The following is a 19,846-nucleotide window of genomic DNA, read 5'->3' on the forward strand; positions in this document are numbered from 1 at the left end:
TGGAACTCTCTGCCACAGAGGGTAGTTGAGGCCAGTTCATTGGCTATATTTAAGAGGGAGTTAGATGTGGCCCTTGTGGCTAAAGGGATTTGGGGGTATGGAGAGAAGGCAGGTACGGGATACTGAGTTGGATGATCAGCCATGATCATATTGAATGGCGGTGCAGGCTCGAAGGGCTGAATGGCCTACTCCTGCACCTATTTTCTATGTTTCTATGTACCTTAGCACCCTGTTCACACATGGCAAGTGTTCTTGCTCAGAATTGTTTTTCAATGTTTTAGTTATGTCAGTACAATTATTAGTGAATGTTTGGAATTCCTCTGACATTTATCAGCAACCCACCTATTTCATTCGAAATTTATTCCTGAGAGATATTCCTTTCCTCACCTGCTACACTGTGCACACATTCAGCCCTGCTTGCCATCTCTCTTCATATTTTAGGTAGTTTTTGATGTTCTTCATCCTCCATAGAATTCTCCTATTCCAATATATCCATTATATATTAAATTGTGCTGCAGGCTTCTGCTCACTCTTAATATCATTCCTACATGGCCATTTCAAATTAATTCTGTCATACACTTCAACAAATCCTAACTATTTTCTCTGTATCCACCCTAGAAAAGAAACTCCCAATTTGTTCACATTTGCACACTCATTAACTCTTAAAGATTTTCGGCATACTTAGACTGATTTAATGCATGATTACTGGCTCTCTTTGATCAGCTCGTATATACCCAAGTCCACACTCACATGGAACATACTCATGGACCCAGAAATTTACTCCCAAGGGTAAGTGTAATGGGTCAACAATTTATTTCCTCTTTTCGGTCTCAAATTATTCAATGACATTGGCAATATTATAGTCTACTTTCTGAATCAGCAGACCTCTCAGAAACAATATCTAATTCATCTGCAGTTACCTCACTAACTCTCAATGCACCAGAAGACATAACATTTTGGACATGCCGTTTTCCTCAATCTTAATTTTGTTTCCGCTTGAGTCAATGAATTTCTGCCTATCTTTAGCATAATTTCAAGTACATCTATTCCTCATCAAGTATTACTCTGCCAAAATCAACATAAAATCACATTTCTTTTCTAGTGTTCTTATGCTCACAACGGTAATGAAGGACAACCACACCTCCTGCTCTCATAATGCAATAATCTCCTACAATATCCCCTCACCCAATGTCCACACATTATAACTGGACTTGCTTCCTGGATCCATCCAGGGGCCCATTCTCTCTTCACTTCCATTACTGTCCCTTGATGAAATGATCCAAGAAAGAGTAAGTGGCTTACACTTGAGGAGCAGTCTAATGACTCTCCCCACGCAATCCATGGAACCCGTACTTTATACAAGTGCTAGTTATTTATGTAATTATACACACACATGCACACAATTTTTATACTTAGCAATTCTTAGCACACTTTACAATTCTTCTAATGGAAGACTAGTTACTGCATCTGAACAGAAGGTTTTGTTCCATCCGTTAAGTGTAAACAAAATCTCCATGTAGTCTGTCAACATGTACTAAGCAATAGGTAATTTGCACTAAGCAAAGCAAGCAAATACGATTATTTTCAAAGGAGTATTTCTACACTTGTCCACTTAAATGAAATAGTTGATTAAAGGTAATGCTTTTCCTAAATGACCTATTGATAACCATGTACCTTTTTACTGAGACTGTGGAGATGTATATAATTGGCAGGCTATCTTGCTCCACATGAAATAGGCATTGCTAGAGAAAAACACATCTAGTTCACTTTCTCCACGCCGATAATAAAGTACAATGGAAATATACCACAATTGATTTGTAAATCAGTCATATTGCCTCTGATCCTTTATTTTCCCAAGAGAATATGCCCAGTTTATATAGCTCCTTCGCACAACGCAGTCCCTCATTCCTCAAAATCAGTCTGGTCATTTTCTTATGGCCCTTTTGATAATTTTTATTATTTATTTTTTATTATGATGACCATAACTGTGTACTTCATTCCAAGTCCCTTCATAGAAACATAGAAACTAGGTGCAGGAGTAGTCCATTCAGTCCTTTGAGCCAGCACCGCCATTCAATACGATCATGGCTGATCATCCAGAATCAATACACTGTTCCTGCTTTTTCCTCATATCATAGAAACATTGAAAATAGGTGCAGGAGTAGGCCATTCGGCCCATCCGATCCAACTCAGTATCCTGTACCTGCCTTTTCTCCAAACCCCCTGATCCCTTTAGCCCCAAGGGCCACATCTAACTCCCTCTTAAATATAGCCAATGAACTGGCCTCAACTACCTTGTGACAGAGAATTCCAGAAATTCACCACTCGCTGTGTGAAAAATGTTTTTCTCATCTTGGTCCTAAAAGATTTCCCCCTTATCCTTAAACTGTGACCCCTTGTTCTCGATTTCCCCAAAATCGGGAACAATCTTCCTGCATCTAGCCTGTCCAATCCCTTAAGAATTTTGTAAGTTTCTATAAGATCCCCCCTCAATCTTCTAAATTCTAGCGAGTACAAGCCGAGTCTATCCAGTCTTTCTTCATATGAAAGTCCTGCCATCCCAGGAATCAGTCTGGTGAACCTTCTCTGTACTCCCTCTACGGCAAAGATGTCTTTCCTCAGATTAGGAGACCAAAAATGTACGCAATACTCCAGGTGTGGTCTCACCAAGACCCTGTACAACTGCAGTAGAACCTCCCTGCTCCTATACTCAAATCCGTTTGCTATGAATGCTAACATACCATTCACCTTCTTCACTGCCTGCTGCACCTGCATGCTTACTTTTAATGACTGGTGTACCATGACACCCAGGTCTCATTGCATCTCCTTTTCCTAATCGGCCACCATTCAGATAATAGTCTACTTTCCTGTTTTTGCCACCAAAGTGGATAACCTCACATTTATCCACATTATACTGCATCTGCCATGCATTTGCCCACTCACCCAGCCTATCCAAGTCACTTTGCAGCCTCCGAGCATCCTCCTCACAGCTAACACTGCCCCCCAGCTTCGTGTCATCCTCAAACTTGGAGATGTTGCATTCAATTCCCTCGTCCAAATCATTAATATATATCGTAAATAGCTGGGGTCCCAGCACAGAGCCTTGCGGTACCCCACTAGTCACTGCCTGCCATTGTGAAAAGGACACGTTTATTCCTACTCTTTGCTTCCTGTCTGCCAGCCAGTTCTCTATCCACATCAATACTGAACCCCCAATACTGTGTGCTTTAAGTTTGTATACTAATCTCTTATGTGGGACCTTGTCGAAAGCCTTCTGAAAGTCCAGATATAACACATCCCCTGGTTCTCCCTTATCCACTCTACTAGTTACATCCTCGAAAAATTCTATAAGATTCATCAGACATGATTTACCTTTCATAAATCCATGCTGACTTTGTCCAATGATTTCACCACTTTCCAAATGTGCAGCTATCCCATCTTTAATAACTGATTCTAGCAGTTTCCCCACTACCGACGTTAGACTAACTGGTCTGTAATTCCCCGTTTTCTCTCTCCCTCCCTTTTTAAAAAGTGGGGTTACATTAGCTACCCTCCAATCCTCAGGAACTACTCCAGAATCTAAAGAGTTTTGAAAAATTATCACTAATGCATCCACTATTTCTGGGGCTACTTCCTTAAGTAGCCCCAGTACAATTACATTTAAGTCAGATCAGAGTCCAACCAGTATTCGTAATTAATCTGAACAGATTTCCTGACAAATGTATTGGAGATATTTAATTGGTAAGAGTCATTCGAGACATGCCAAAATTCTTTACGCTGCTGAGGAAGTAGAGGCATTAGTGCGCATTCTTGTGTGTACCATCAATGTGATTGCACCAGGCCAGATTGTTGGTGATATTTCTGCCTAGGATCTCTTGACTATCTCCACTTTGGCACCGTTGCTGCAGTTTGTCATTCTGTTAGCATCTGCAGTTCCTTCTTAAACATTTGACCTACACAGTCTGTCAGTTTAGTAATGGTGGGATCTTGCCCATATGGCGCCAAGGACTGCTCTCACCCCAACCATGGACTGTTTACCCTCCTACCATCCGGGAGGCGCTACAGGTCTCTCCGTTACCAGACCAGCAGGTCCAGGAACAGCTTCTTCCCGGCGGCTGTCACTCTACTCAACAACGTACCTCGGTGACTGCCAATCACCCCCCCCCCCGGACACTCCTCCCACAGGAAAAACACTATGTCTGTATATATGCTAATGTAAATATTTATTCAAATCATATGCTATGTCGCTCTTCCAGGGAGATGCTAAATGCATTTCGTTGTCTCTGTACTGTACACGGACAATGACAATTAAAGTTGAATCTGAATCTGAATCTGAATCTGAATCTGAAATCTCCGAAATGAATGCTAACACTTGAAACTTTAAATCATGCATCTTCAAATGAACACATGCCAAAAATCCAGCACCCTTTTCACTGAGATCCTGGTGGGATTTGGAGAAGGTAAAAATAAAGATTGAAAAAATAATTCTAACCAACAATTTCTCATGTTATTCATTACCCCAAAAATGTCAGTTGCTTCATGGATAACTGAGAGCAAGGGAGGAAGACTAACATGCCACTGTCAATGAAACAGACAGGTAGCAGCTGGCTGATTTTCCAAAAGACTCCAGTTTTTAGACAACTTTGTGTCTCAAGACAACCAGAATTTGGAAATTGGAAACCTGTACTGAGGAAAGGGAAGAAAAAGACATGAATATTCAAAGCTCTGAATGCCTTTATGGTATAGAAAATATGAACTAAATGTTTATAACATTTTTTCACAGCACAGAATTAGCTGACAGTAGAGAACCAGAGTAGTAATACATTCTGATGTGGCCAAGCAAAATGGTGTTAGTGTCTCTCTGTTCCAGTCAATTTAAGTGCTGTTGGAATTCCGTCTAACAGCCATGAATAATCCCTTGGTTACCATCAGTAATTATCACCATTTCCAAGTGATTGTTCACGGTTCAATGAAAGGTCATCCCATGCATTAGTTGCACAAGAACACAGAGATCATTGGCTGATTGGCAGACAAAGAAAGAAGATTTAAACTACCATATTCCAATAGGTTAGTAGAGAGGCTTCATCATACAATGAGTGATGCACTCTTTGAACTCATTAAAGCTCTAATTTCTCTGCTTCCAACTCCATTCCAGCATCCACTGCCTCAATTATCTATTCAGCAATTGCTGAATCTACGACATTGGTAATGATGTGGAATAGAACAATGCTGCAGAGGTGCCTGAAATTGGGACATGTTTTCCCCTTACATACTGACTAAGCCATTTATGAATTTCAGATTTTCAGCAGTAGAGATTAATTATTTTAATTCTAATTTTATTTTCTCCAATGATATACTCTCCTGAAGGCAATAACTTCCATGAGTCCCATGGGTAGTTGTTCCTCAATTTATTTTGTTACATTCAAAATGATTTTAGCAGTGATGAGAATACTAAGCAGTGTGCATGGGAATTTGTCATTCAACCATCACTGGGTTGAAACCGATGGGGAAGGCATCCTATCATATTCAGAAAGAAAATTGCAGTCTGCTATTTCAACATCAACTGTAAGACTGTATAGAGAGAAGCAACTTCAGATGCTGGTTTAAACTGAAGATGGACACAAAAGCTGGAGTAACTCAGTGGGACAGGCAGCATCTCTGGAGAGAAGGAATGGGTGATGTTTCATGTCGAGACCCTTCTTCAGACTGGTTAGGAATAAGGGAATCCCAACCAGTCTGAAGAACGGTGCTGACCCAAAACATCACCCATTTCTTCTCTCCAGAGATGCTGCCTGTCCCACTGAGTTACTCCAGCTTTTTGTGTCTATCAACTGTAAGAGTTACTGCTTATGGCTGTCATTGCTTGGTCCAAAAAATGACCTACTTTAAAATAAAAATACTGTAAATCTTGATCCAAAATTAAACTAAAAATGCATGACACAGCTTGCCACAAATTTTATTTCCATTAAATAAAATTTGACTATCTTCCAAGAGACATCCCCTTACATGCCTTGCTAGCCAGGTATCTCATTTACCATTTAATTCAGTTCTTTGATGGCAGTATCAACCTCTCTTACCTATAACCAAATTATTTAGGGTCAAATACAAAAATTATTTTGTTCCCACTCCTGTCTCAGCCTCAAATGGTATGTAGTAGGTTTTTACTAATTTGTCACCGCTAGTCTTTTGGCACCAATATATGATGCAGATTACCTGTATAATATGATTCCTTTTCCTCTGTGCATTACCATTTTCAAACTTTTCCACCTGTATCACACTCTCAGCCTTAAAATTGACAAATGTTTTATCCTTCAACCAGTAAAGAGCCAAGAGTATTTTATTGTAAAATATTCTAAAACTGAACAATGCAATTTTTACTTGCAGCAGCATAAGATTAAAATTGATTAATAAAAACACATAACCCCCCCCCCCCCCCCCCTCTCACCACCTGGACTTTCACCTACAGTGCATTCAGAAAGTATTCAGACCCCTTCACTTTTTCCACATTTTGTTACGTTACAGCCTTATTTTAAAATGGATTAAATTCTTTTTTATTTATCATCAATTTACACACAATACCCCAGAATGAAAAAGTGAAAACAGGTGTTTGGAAATTTTTGCAAAGTAATTAATAAGAAATAACTGAAATATCACATTCAGACCCTTTGCTATGGCTCTCAAAATTGAGCTTAGGTTCATCCTGTTGCCATTGATTATCCTTGAGATGTTTCTACAACTTGATTGGAGTCCACCAGTGGTAAATTAAATTGATTGGACATGATTTGGAAAGGCACACACCTGTCTATATAAGGTCCCACAGTTGACAGTCCATGTCAGAGCAAAAACCCGACCAAAGTGAACAAGGAGGATATAAAACAATTTCTGTAGAATTACAGGTTCTGAAGAGCACTGTAGCTCCGTCATTCTTAAATGGAAGAACGTTGGAACCACCAGGACTCGTCATAGACACTGAGCAATTGGGGGAGAAGGGCCTTGGTCAGGGAGGTGACCAAGAACCCGATGGTCACTCTGACTGAGCTCCAGAGTTCCTTTGTGGAGATGGGAGAATCTTCCAGAAGGACAACTATATCTGCAGCACTCCATCGATCAGGCCTTTAAGGAAGAGTGGTAGACAGAAAGCACTCCTCAGTAAAAGGCACATGACAGCCCACTTGGAGTTTGCCAAAAGGCATGAGAAACAAGATTCTCTGATCTGATGAAACCAACATTGAACTGTTTGGCCTGAATGCCAAGCGTCACGTCTGGAGGAAACCAGGCACCGCTCATCACCTGGCCAATACCATACCTACGGTGAAGCATGGTGGTGGCAGCATCAAGCTGTGGGGATTTTTTTCAGCGGCAGGAACTGGGAGACTAGTCAGGATCGAGGGAAAGATGAACGGAACAAAGTACAGAGAGATCCTTGATCTGTTCCAGAGCGTTCTGGTCCTCAGACTGGGGCAGAGGTTCACCTTCCAACAGGACAACGATCCTAAGCACACAGCCAATACAATGCAGGAGTGGCTTTGTGACAAGTCTGTGAATGTTCTTGAGTGGCCCAGCCAGAGCCCGGACTTGAACCCAATCGAACATCTCTGGAAGGAGCTGAAAATAGCTGTGCATCGATGCTCCCCATCCAACCTGACAGAGTTTGAGAGGATCTGCAGAGAAGAATGGGAGAAATTACCCAAATACAGGTATGCCAATTGAATTGAATTGAATTGAATACCTTTATTGTCATTCAGACCTTACGGTCTGAACGAAATTTCGTGCCTGCAATCATACATACAATAAAAAACAACAATAAACACAAATTAACATCCACCACAGTGTATCCTCCAAGCACCTCTTCACTGTGGTGGAGGCAAAAATCTTAGGGTTATGTCTCTTCGCTCCTCTTCTCCCTCTGCGCTGAGGCGATTCCCCACCGGGCGATGGCACAAACAGTCCTGCGGCTCACCGAACCCCGCGAACGGGCCGGCTCAAACACCACGGCCCGGGGGTGGTCGAAGCTGCCGCCCTCCAGTCCAGCGGACGCAGCCGCTGGCCCGCGGCTGAACCCCGGACTCAGGTCACCGCCGCCAGAACGCCGTCCCAGCCACCGGAGCACCGTTCCAGCCCCGAGCCGGATCGCCCTCACGTGAGTGCCGCTCCTCCCTCGAGCTGGGCCACTCCGACGGGAGTGCCGTTCCTCCCTCGAGCTGGGCCCTCCGACAGGAGTGCCGTTCCACCCTCGGGCTGGGCCACTCCGACGGGAGTGCCGTTCCACCCTCGGGCTGGGCCACTCCGACGGGAGTGCCGTTCCACCCTCGGGCTGGGCCACTCCGACGGGAGTGCCGTTCCACCTTGGGCTGGGCCACTCCGACGGGAGCGCCGTTCCACCTCGAGCTGGGCCACTCCGACGGGAGCGTCACAGCCCCTCACGAGAGTCTCAGCCCCTCGTCAGGCCTTCCTCACGGGAGCGAGCCCAGTGCAAGTCCTGACAGGCTCTGCCTCCGGAGCCTCGAGGTCGCCAGCTCCGCCATTAGGCCACAGCGCAGACGGAGGCAGAGAAGGGGGATACGACAAAAAGTCGTATTCCCCTGAAGGGAGAGACAGCAAGCCCCATTTCAACCCCCCACCCCCCCCCCACATAAACACAGCTTAAAAACCAAAAACGTAACTACACAAAACGAAAAAAACAACACAAAAAAGTAAAGACAAACGGACTGCAGGCGAGCCGCTGCCGTTCCCAGCGCCGCCACTTCCGGAATTTTTAAATTCTAGTAGTTAAGCTAGTAGCGTCATACCCAAGAAGACTTGAGGCTGTAATCGCTGCCAAAGGTGCCTCAACTGAATAAAGTACTGAATAAAGGGTCTGAATACTTATGTAAATGTGATATTTCAGTTATTTATTTTTAATTGCTTTGCAAATTTTTCTAAACACCTGTTTTTGCTTTTTTATTTTGGGGCAATGCATGCAGATTGCTAATTTAAAAAAATGAATTTAATCGATTTTGGAATAAGACTGTAATGCAAGTCGGTTGGGGCGCTGAGAGTCGGCTGCCCTGCCAGCAACGTGTTCGTTATTTCTACTTTTTTTTTTTTTTTTGCTGTGTCTACTGTTGGTTTGGGTGTGTCTTGTGTGGGGGGCTGGTGGGGAGGGGAAAGGGGGGAACCATTTTCGGTCGCCTCCTCCATGGAGAGGCGACTTTATCCATGTCGCCTCCCTCGCGGCCCAACAGCATGGATTGGAGTGGCCTTTCCCGGAGTCGGGAGTCGGGCCTGGAGCATCAGCATGGAATTTTCCATTGCAGAGCGGGCGAACTCTTGCCTGGGGTCGCCATACAGGAGTGCTCCGAATGCTGGCCTGGTGACTTTGGCATCATGGGACTGTGGTCTGCCGAGGGCGTGACTTGTCTTACCATCCGGAGGCTGGGATCGCCAGAGAAGTGCTCCGACCGCTGGCCTGCGGCCTATAACATCCTGAAGCCGCGGCCTCCGGTAGGAAAGTGCCGATTCGGGACCTCCATGCCGCGGAGTGTGTTCGACCGTCTCGACGTCGGAGTTTCAATCATCCCAGCGAGAGGGCCTGTACATCGGGTCGTCCCTAGCGGCGACTAAGGAGGGTTTATCGCCCCCGACCAAAGTGAACAAGGAGGAGGACTGGCTGAATTTTGTTGCCTTCCACCACAGTGAAGAATGCTGTGGTGGATGTTTGTGTTACATTTTATTGTGTATTGTGTGTTCTTTTAAAGTGTATCGCTGCATGGCAAATTCATTTCACTGCATCTTCGGGTGCATGTGACGAATAAAATTGACTTTGACTTAAGAAAACCTGGAAAAAGTGAAGGGGTCTGAATACTTTCTGAATGCACTGTGCATTCCTTCTTCTAGCTTCACAATTTGCTACTCTTCAATCTTTTTGTCTCACTCCTTCTGTCTTTTCATCTCCGGCGTTTGTCCTCCATCTCCCTATCAAACACCTCCTCACCTGTATCAGCGTATAACCTGCCACGCTTTTTCCTCTCTAACCTCCTCTCTTCTAACTTTCTCTCTCTCCCATAATCAGTCCGAAGAATGATCCCAACCCAAAATATTGCCCATCCAGCTTCTCCAGATATTCCCTGACCTGCTAAATTACTCCTGCACTTTGTGCCATTTTTTTGTAACCAAGCATCTGCAATTCCTTATATCTCCATGTATTAACATTTTTAATTGATTTATAGTTTAAAAATTAAATGTAAAATCCTTTCCATCGCTCAACTATGCTAGTTTTCAATGTGACCATAAAGTTATGTAATAATGTGGGAATAAATTTTGGGTTGTTAATTTTTGGGATAATCAAATATTTTTAGTTGTTTAAAACAAAAGTTCACTCAAGACATGCACTTATGGCCATTATCCATTTAGTGCAACTAAATCAAAATCAAGAGAGAGTTCAAGAGTCATTTATTGTCACATGCACCAATTGGTACAGTGAAATTTGGGTTACCATACAGCCATATAAATAAAAAAACACAACACACGATAGACTTTAACATAAACATCCCCACACAGTGGAATCAAAGTTTCCCACTGTGAGGGAAGGCACCAAAGTTCAGTCATCCTCTTCTTTGTTGTTCACCCGTGGTTGGGGCCCCCCGCAGTCGCCGCTACGGGCGGCCCGATGTTCAGGCCCTGTCGCCGGGATGATGGAACTCCGACATCGGAATGGATGAACATACATTCTTTAGGATTATAATCAAGAAATAATAGAGAATGTTCATTATTTTTTGACAAAATCTTCAATATTCATCGTGTAAATGTGTAGATTTTTCTGCTTCATATTCTTATTTAATGTTGCTTTTGGCTACTTTCACTCCACTCCCATAAACTGATTCGATTGGTCAGTATTGTGGTCTATAGAAGCATCTGTAGGTCACATTTTGCATTCCTAAAGCATTGAGTTGTGGAGTTACATAGAATTTAGCCTTTTGACTCAACATATCCATGCTGAACTGTTTGGCTATCTTCATATATTCGCATTATGACCATATCTTTCTATGACTTGCCTGTTTAAATTCCTGTCTAAATACCTCTTAAACACAGTAATTGTATCTGATTCCACCATCTCTAACAGCACAGTCCAGATATCATCCATGCTCTGTGTGTAAAAAAAGATCCTTTTGATTCACTTTAAAATTCCTGCCTCACACCTTAAACTCTTGGCCTCTTGTTTTTGATACCTTAACCATGGAAAAAATATTTTGAATAACACCCCTATCTATGCCTCTCATAATGTTGAATACTTTGATCAGATCACTTCTCAGCCTTCTCCGCTCTAAGGAAAACAAGTCCAATCTATTCTCATAACTAAAGTCCTCCAATTGAGGGAATATCCTGATGAATCTCGTCTACACTCTCTCCTTTACAATCACATCCTTCCTATAGTACGATGACCTGAACTGTGCACAGTAGTCCAAATGTAGTCTAGCCAATATTTGGAAAGTTGCATCATAATGTCCCAACTCTTATATTTCATGCCCCAACCAATGACTTTCTTGAACAAGGACCCACCCAGTTCCCCTCCAGTAGCATGCTCATCATTTATTCGTACCCTCAACAACTTATCTTTCGCTTCCTCCCAATTTCTGCAGATCAAAGGCGCAGCCATGACCACTCAACAGGTCCTAACTACACTTATCTTTCTGTTGGCTATGTGGAACAGTCCTCATTCCAGGCCTATTCTGATGCACACACCCTAGCTCCCACATGTCTTTCACCTCATTGGAACTGCTTCTTGCACCTATGTGGAATTGGTCAATTTCATTATCTTTGCCAGCAACTGGGCCGCACTGTGGCCCAGTGGTGGAGCTGCTGCCTCACAGCGTCAGAGACCTGACCTCAGGTGGAGTTTGTATGTTCTCCCTGTGATTGCAAGGGTTTCCTCCGAGTGCTCCGGTTTCCTCCCACATCCTAAAGATGTGCAGGTTTGTTAATTGGCCTCTGTAAATTGTCCCTAGTGTGTAGTGGGATAACTAATGTGAATGGGTGATCAATGGTCGGCGAGGACTTGATGGCCTGATTTCATGCTGTAGGTTAAGGTAACATAGGTTAAAGGTGAGAAGGGAAAGATTTATTAAGAACCTGAGGGGCAACTTTTTCGCACAAAGGGTGGTGGGTATATAAAACGAGCTACCAGGGGAGGTAGTTGAGGCAGGTAATATAACAACATTTAAAAGACATTTGGACAGATACATGGATAAGAAATGTTTAGAGGGCTAAGGGCCAAACACAAGCAGGTGGGACTATACCTGATGTGGAATCATGATTGGCATGGAGAAATTGGGCTGAGGGTGGACACAAAAAGATGGAGTAACTCAGCGGGTCAGGCAGCATCTCTGGAGAAAAGGAATAGAAAACATTTCGGGTCGAGAACTTTCTTCAGACCAAGACTCATAGCTAATGAAAGATATGCAACAAGACGGATCAAAGCCAGCAACAATGATCAAGGAAACGTGGAGCCCACAATGGTCCATTGTTGGGTGTGGGAATGATGGTACCGAGTAATACAAACAAAGAGATTCAGCAGGACAACTATGAAACTAGTACTATGTCTATGGCGGGTGAGGGATGGAGATGGAGGGGATGCAAGAATTACTAGAAGTTAGAGCAATCAATATTCATACCGCAGGGTTGTAAGCTGCCCAAGCTGTTACTCCAATTTGTGTTTGGCTTCACTCTGACAGTGGAGGAGGCCCAAACACTCAAGCATCCGTCAAATAATTCCTGAAATATTGCTGTGACACAGCAGACTTAATTATACCTGGCCTATGTTATTCATACAACAGAGACCCGTGCATCTTTCCCAGGTTTAAAAGCAATATTTCTTATGTATCTCTGAAGTTTAATGACACAATGATGTTTCCGTGATATACTTGAGGAAAACGAAATCACATTCTCTTCCTCAGTCTATTGTAATTCAATGATTTATTGTCACATGTACCCATTTACAGTGAATTGTTTTGCTTTTGCATACAATCCGGTATAACCATACTTCACTAGGCAGTACACAGAGTCGCCTTGTGTCTGGCATCGACAAAGTTTCAGAAGTTCTTAGTACAATCATCTTCTCGCAGCAGCGAACTAGCACCTCCCCCTCCCCCCCCCTTTCAACTCCATCTCCAGCAGCTTTGATCGTGCCAGTTTGTTCTTTCATCCTCCTGGCAGTTCTGCTCTGTGGCTGACCTTTTATCCAGTGGCTCCAGTTTTTATTGGAGAGTTTCCTCCCTTCCCCTGGGAGCTCTAATCATTGCTGGAGCCTGGACTGTAACACTACCCCCTCCTTTCTTCCTTGAGTTGTTATTTATCAGCTCCTCCCAACGTGGTTAAATTAATTATTTGCCACAGAGAAAGATGTTTTTCCCACTTCACATTTGCTTCTCTGCAAAAAAAACCCCTCCATGTAATTAGAACTGAATGAAGAATGACAAACAGAAGGCTGGAGATGAAAGTAGTTGAGATAAATCACACATGGTGAAAAAGAGCAAATAGATTGTAAAGTCACAACAGTTTTTTTCAATGCTGGAGTCACAGATGTACTAGCAGGGGAAAAAGACCTCCTTTAATGCTGCTGGTAAAATGTTTAATGTGATTTCAATAAGAAAATGAAGGCAAGACCATTGAAGGTGTATCCTCACTATAAATCAAAATGAGATGAGAATAATTCTGTCAGTAATGTGTATAAAAATAAGAACCAAGGATAAACCAATAATAAATATTGATTGAAAGATACAGCATGGAAACAGACTATTTTGGCCCATTGAGTCCACACTGATCATCGATCACCTGTTCACATTATCCTGTTATTCAACTTTTTTATCCACTCCATACACATTCAGGCCAATCTACAGTGGCCAGTTAACCTACAAATCCACATGTCTCTGGAATGTAAATGATAATAATATTTCAAATCTGGTAAAGCATGAAGCAACTCAGCAGGCCAGATGGCATCGCTGGAGAAAAGAAATAGGTGACGTTTCGGGTTGAGACCCTTCTTTTTCCGAAAGGTCTCGACCCGAAAAGTAACCTATTTCTTTTCTTCAGAGATGCTGTCTGACCCACTGAGTTACTCCAGTTTTTGTGTACTCCAAGTTTAAACCAGCATCTGCAACTCCTTCCTACACAAAGCTTGGAGCAATTGCATATCCATATCGCATCTGTAAAGAATAGCTATTTCCTCAAATATTTCCAATATATCCAGAAATATTAACTATTGCAGAATGGAATCACATGGAAATGTTAAGGAAAGCCTGGAATGTGCAGTTTCGATTGGGAGAAATTAATACCATTACCAGCTTGAAGACTAACTTTACATCCAGCTTGATTCTGGATGCTCAGTACTGGGACCCTCTAACTACAAGTGACCAGCTGCACTGCAGACCGGATTTCACAGTTGGTGAGGTCGTATTCTCAGGTTCACCAGCTGTTCAAACTTTCACTCACATTGATTTTTTTGCGACATTTCTGACATTCATAAGCATTCTGACGCTATTAAGAAACAAATGTTGGGGCTTGTTTTACCAATTGATTCAGGAGCATCAATCACACCAGTGACGTGCGGTGAGGTAAATGGCTGGGGAGGCACTGGCTAGTATCAGTGACCCGGCTCTCCCTGTATTGATCACCACTTCTCCCCGAGGAGAGAGAGGGGTGGAGCCGTGGCTGGGAGGGAGGGATAGAGAAGAGAAGCGAGGGAGAGAGAGAGAGAGAAGGGAGGGAGAGAGAGAGAAGGGAGGGAGAGGGAGAGAAGGGAGGGGAGAGAGAAGGGAGAGAGAGAGAAAGGAGAGATAGAGAGAGGAGAGAGAAAATGAGAGAGAGAGAATGGGGAGAGAGAAGGGAGAGAGGAACGATGGCACGTTATAACCCGCAGCCGTCCCATTCTGACCGCCGCCGAACCCTCCCACCGCACCATTGCACCCTTCATCATGGCGGCCCAGTGATGTCTCGGCTCTGACAATTCGAGGGATCTAACCGGTAACAACACTAAGAGCAGCCCCGGGTCACCGCATTCCCCGACTCGAATCTGAGCTTGAAAAATCAGGTGGTGGACCTGATGTGTCCCGCGGGCCATATTTTGGAGATTCCTGCCTTACATGAACTAAACAAAAATGTACAGAAGTACAAAAAATGATGACTTTATTATTGTGATAAGTATAGATCTATTTAAAAAAAATTAATAACTTTCTAATGTACTGACAAAGTCTACCTTCCCAAGTGGCGTACCATGATCTTTGGTCAGCATCGTCACTGCTGAAGCTAGCTAACGTTGCTAGCTGGAATGTTGAACATAAACACTCAAAATAAATTAAGCAAGATTAAGACACTAAACTCGGTTTTGCACCGTTAAGGCAATGCAATACATTTTAACTAAATTAAAACAAATAAAAAGATCTATTTACCATTCTTTTTGCAGTCATTTCATCTCATTTACTTAATTCAGTTCAGCTGACAGGTTTCTGAATTGATAGGCCGAAAGTCTGAAGAAGCCTGTTTGACTCCTTGTCCAACAACAGCTTGTGCTTGGGAATACTGAACGATTAAGCCCATAACTGGTGGATCCAAGAAGATTCACTATTTTCAGAATTAAGTTTGTAACTCAAGCATTTGGAACAAGATGTGTATACAGGTGTGCAGGAAGGAGGAAGACCAGCACAAATCAGAGCCGGCAATAGATGGCCTCATGTGTCGAAAGAAACTGCAGATGCTGGTTTATACTGAAGATAGATACAAAATGCTGGAGTATATAGTGGGTCAGGCAGCATCTCTGGAGAAAAGGAATAGGAAAAGGAATAGAAAAACATTTTTCACGCAGAGAGTGGTGAATCTCTGGAACGCCCTGCCACAGAAGGTAGTTGAGGCCAGTTCATTGGCTATATTTAAGAGGTAGTTAGATGTGGCCCTTGTGGCTAGAGGGATCGGGGGTATGGAGAGAAGGCAGGTACGGGATATTGAGTTGGATGATCAGCCATGATCATATTGAATGGCGGTGCAGGCTCGAAGGGCCGAATAGCCTACTCCTGCACCTATGTTTTGGGTCAGTACCCTTCTTTAGACTGAAAGATAGGGGGGGGGGGGGGGGGGGGGAACTGGAGGAGAGATAAGGTCAGAACAAAACAGGGCCAGCAACAGATGAGCGCAGGAAGAGGAGTTCATAATGGCCCATTGTTGGCTGGGAAGTTGCACTAACAAGAGGGAAACAAGGATGCCATCAGTATAACCTATCCGTCAGAATAATCTCCAGTAAGTTACCAACTACAGATGTTAAGCTCACCGGCCTATAGTTCCCAGCATTTTCCCTGCAACCCTTCTTGAAAAGAGGCACAACATTTGTCATCCTCCCGTCTTCCGGCACCTCTCCTGTATTTAAGGACGACTTGTAAATTTCAACCAGGGCTCCCTATATAGAAACAGACATCAAATTCACTGAAGTCGCTTTCCAGATTATTCCAGTGCACTGAACATGTTCCACTTCAGATGAAGGGCCATAGATCTGCAATGTTACTCTAAACTTAAGATAGACACAAAATGTTGGAGTAACTCAGCGGGACAAAAGACAAGCAGCAATAGTTGGAGTGATGGCGCTGCCTTGGCAGCTGCGGCTCGCCTGCAGTCCGTCTGTTTTTTCTTTTGTTGTTGTTTTCTTGTCCTGTTTTAGCTAGCTAATTTGAGTTATTAGATTGTATATGTGTGTGGGGGGGGGGGGGGGGGGAGGGTTGGAGAAACGTGTTTTAGTCTCTTCCTTCGGGGGGATGCGACTTTTCTTGTATCCCCCGTCTCCGTCTGTGCTGAGGCCTAATGGCGGAGCTGGCAGCCTCCAACTGCGACCGACCTCGAGGCTCCGGAGGTAGAGCCTGCCAGGACTTACCAGCGCGAGGCTGGCCGACTTCGGGGCTGTGGCGGGTTCTGCCATTCTGGCGGCGGCCCGACTCGGGGCTGAGGCGGTGTTCCGGCGGCGGCGGCCCGACTTCGGCGGTTCGGCCGCGGGCCCAGTAGACGCCATCGTCGGGAGCTCGCAGGTCACAGGTTGGTGACCTGTTTTTCTGGAGCTCCCGCGGCAACAGCTTCGTCAGCTGGACTGGAGGGCGGCAGCTTCGACCACCCCGGGCCGCGGAGATTGAACCGGCCTGTTCGCGGAGCACGGTTGAGCCGCGGGACTTACTTACCATCACCCGGTGGGGGTCACTACATCGGAGGCCTGGATCGCCTCAGCGCAGAGAGAACAAGGAGGGAAGAGACAAAGACTTAAGATTTTTGCCTTCCATCACAGTGAGAAGGTGTCTGGTGAACTCACTGTGGTGGATGTTAAATTTATGTTTATTGCGTGTTTTGTTATTTTATTATATGTATGACTGCAAGGCAACGACATTTCGTTCAGACCGAAAGGTCTGAATGACAATAAAGTTTCCAAGATTCCAACATCTCTGGAGAGAATGGGTGACATTTCATGTCGAGACGTCACCCATTCCTTCTCTCCAGAGATGCTGCTTGTCCCGCTGAGTTACTCCAGCATTTCTTGTCTATCTTTGGTTTAAACCAGCATCTGCAGTTCCTTCCTACACGTTACTCAAACTTCCTCTCTCCTCAGCTACTGCCTGACTTGCTGTTTCCATTATTTTGATTTTCAGTGTCTGCAATATTTTGCTTCAGGGAGCACCTATCAAAATAATTCACAACCCTACCACATCACATTTTCATACAATTGAACGATTTTATTTCCCTTTTGAAAGCCTCCTTGATACCAATTTGAAACTTGACTTCCCATTTTAAGAATGCAACCCAACATTGCCTATGTAAGATATTCCACTATGAAGATATTCCACTGTGCTCTTCATGCACTTTTCATTTATGAAGCAGGTGCCGCCACACAGGCGATATTCAAACTGTGTAAACATACAAAAATAGGAATCATGCTGCACCCAAAATCAGTGTTGTGAAATGAAAATGAAATCTGTCGAGGCTTATAACGTTTAAAAAAATGTGAATAATCATTTAATCATAAATATATCATCCTTTTGCATACTCCTGAAAATTGGCAGCAAGTATTTTTTCAATGCTCATTCAGCTTTTTTGGGACATGTTGTAGCCTAAAAGGACCCCTAGAGGCCATTAAAGAACACGCCAAGTTTTTGTATTTTTCATTTATCTCAATGTGGAGACAAGAGTTGATGCTTCCCCTGCCTCTACACATCAATCATCTCCAGTGTTAGTGTCTTTGCATGATCCTGCCCTTTCAATCACTTTCCTCCTCCCCAGGACTTACTCTGTAGATTGAATTTAGGAAACTTTCAATTATTAGCATCAACATAAGAAATTATTGTCTTACTTTGCTTCTACCAAGGTAAAATTGTTGAAATTGATGAAAATTAGGCCTGTTTTCAAACGTTTGCCCAGAGGTTCATGCTGATTTGAGTGGGAGGACTGGGAGAGAAAGTGTTAGATTAATTTCTACAGATTAAGTAATTCATAGGATGATCATTCTTTATGACAGCAATTAACCCCTTTAATGTTTTGACAACACTAGTTAAAAGCACAAAAATAATAAAGCATTTTTGATTAACTGATAACTAGATTTTGCCTATACGCAGGAAACATTATGACCCACTGTTACAATATGTAGTGCATTTATTATGTTATTCAAATTATGATCTGATTTGAATAATTAGGAATATCATCTCACCTGATCACACCATATCTGGCAGTATACATGTTTTGGTAAATGCCACTATGTTTCTGCTTAGAGTGGGAGACCGAGCCAATTAATTTTGCCAAGAAGCCTTGTCCCGGCCCCACCTCTCTTTTCCAGCTTTCTCCACCCAACTACAATCAATGTGAAGAAGGGTCCTGACCCAAAGCATCGCCTATCCATTCCTTCCACAGATGCTGCCTATTTCACCAGCACTTTGTGTTTTGCTCAAGAATCCATGTGTCTCCACAGTATCTCACTTGCTGTCCAAATCCATTTAGTACTAATAACTACATTGCAATTGTCAGTGGTTAATTTCACAATCTTGCACCCTCTTTTAGCTTAAGAGCATGCTTTATTTGACAAACTGACTCCGCAGAAACCAAGAATCTAATCTATGTTTTCTTGGATTTTATAAATTAGTGCCATGATAGCTGCTGTCCTTACCAAGTAGGCTTCTGGTGAGCCTGTCCCACTTAGGAAACCTGAACGGAAACCTCTGGAGACTTTGCGCCCCATCCAAGGTTACCGTGCGGTTCCCGGAGGTTTTTGTCAGTCTCCCTACCCGCTTCCACTACCTGCAACCTCCGGCAACCATTTGCAACCTCCGGGAACCGCACGGAAACCTTGGGTGGGGCGCAAAGTCTCCAGAGGTTTCCGTTCAGGTTTCCTAAGTGGGACAGGGGCATAAGGGCCTGTCCCACTGCGAGGACCTAATTTGCGAGTTTAGAAGATTTTGCGCTCGACTCAAAATCGCAGCATGGTCGACACGTGGTCCTAGGAGGTCTATGTAACTCTCCTTCATGCTCGAGAGAAGTTCCCGCATACTCGAGGCCTCAGTTTGGTCGAGTATTTTTTAACATGCAGACAATTGTTCGCGAGTAAAAATTGGCCGACATGGAAAAAAATCGTAGGTAATGGTAGGTAGTCAAAGGTAATCGAAGGTAGTCAAAGGTAGTCGTAGATAGTGTTAGTATAGTCGAAGGTAGTTGAAGGTGGTCGTTTTCACTCTCCACTATTCGGTGTCCAATTTTCCTGAAGCTAGTCGAAGCTAGTCTTCAACATAGTGGAAGGAGGTCGAAGGAGATCGAAGGAGGTCTTCTACATAGTCAAAGGAGGTCTTCTACATATTCATAGGAA

The 19,846-nt window shown here is 43.6% G+C and overlaps 1 protein-coding gene across 2 annotated transcripts in view; it reads left to right on the forward strand.

Moving 5' to 3' along the window:
• The window catches only part of clvs1 (clavesin 1), a 79,033-nt gene that overhangs the window by 56,995 nt on the left and 2,192 nt on the right, over window positions 1–19,846 (forward strand). The window lies entirely within an intron of this gene.

This window comes from Amblyraja radiata, chromosome 4, assembly GCF_010909765.2.
Source record: "Amblyraja radiata isolate CabotCenter1 chromosome 4, sAmbRad1.1.pri, whole genome shotgun sequence".
Lineage (NCBI taxonomy): Eukaryota > Metazoa > Chordata > Chondrichthyes > Rajiformes > Rajidae > Amblyraja > Amblyraja radiata.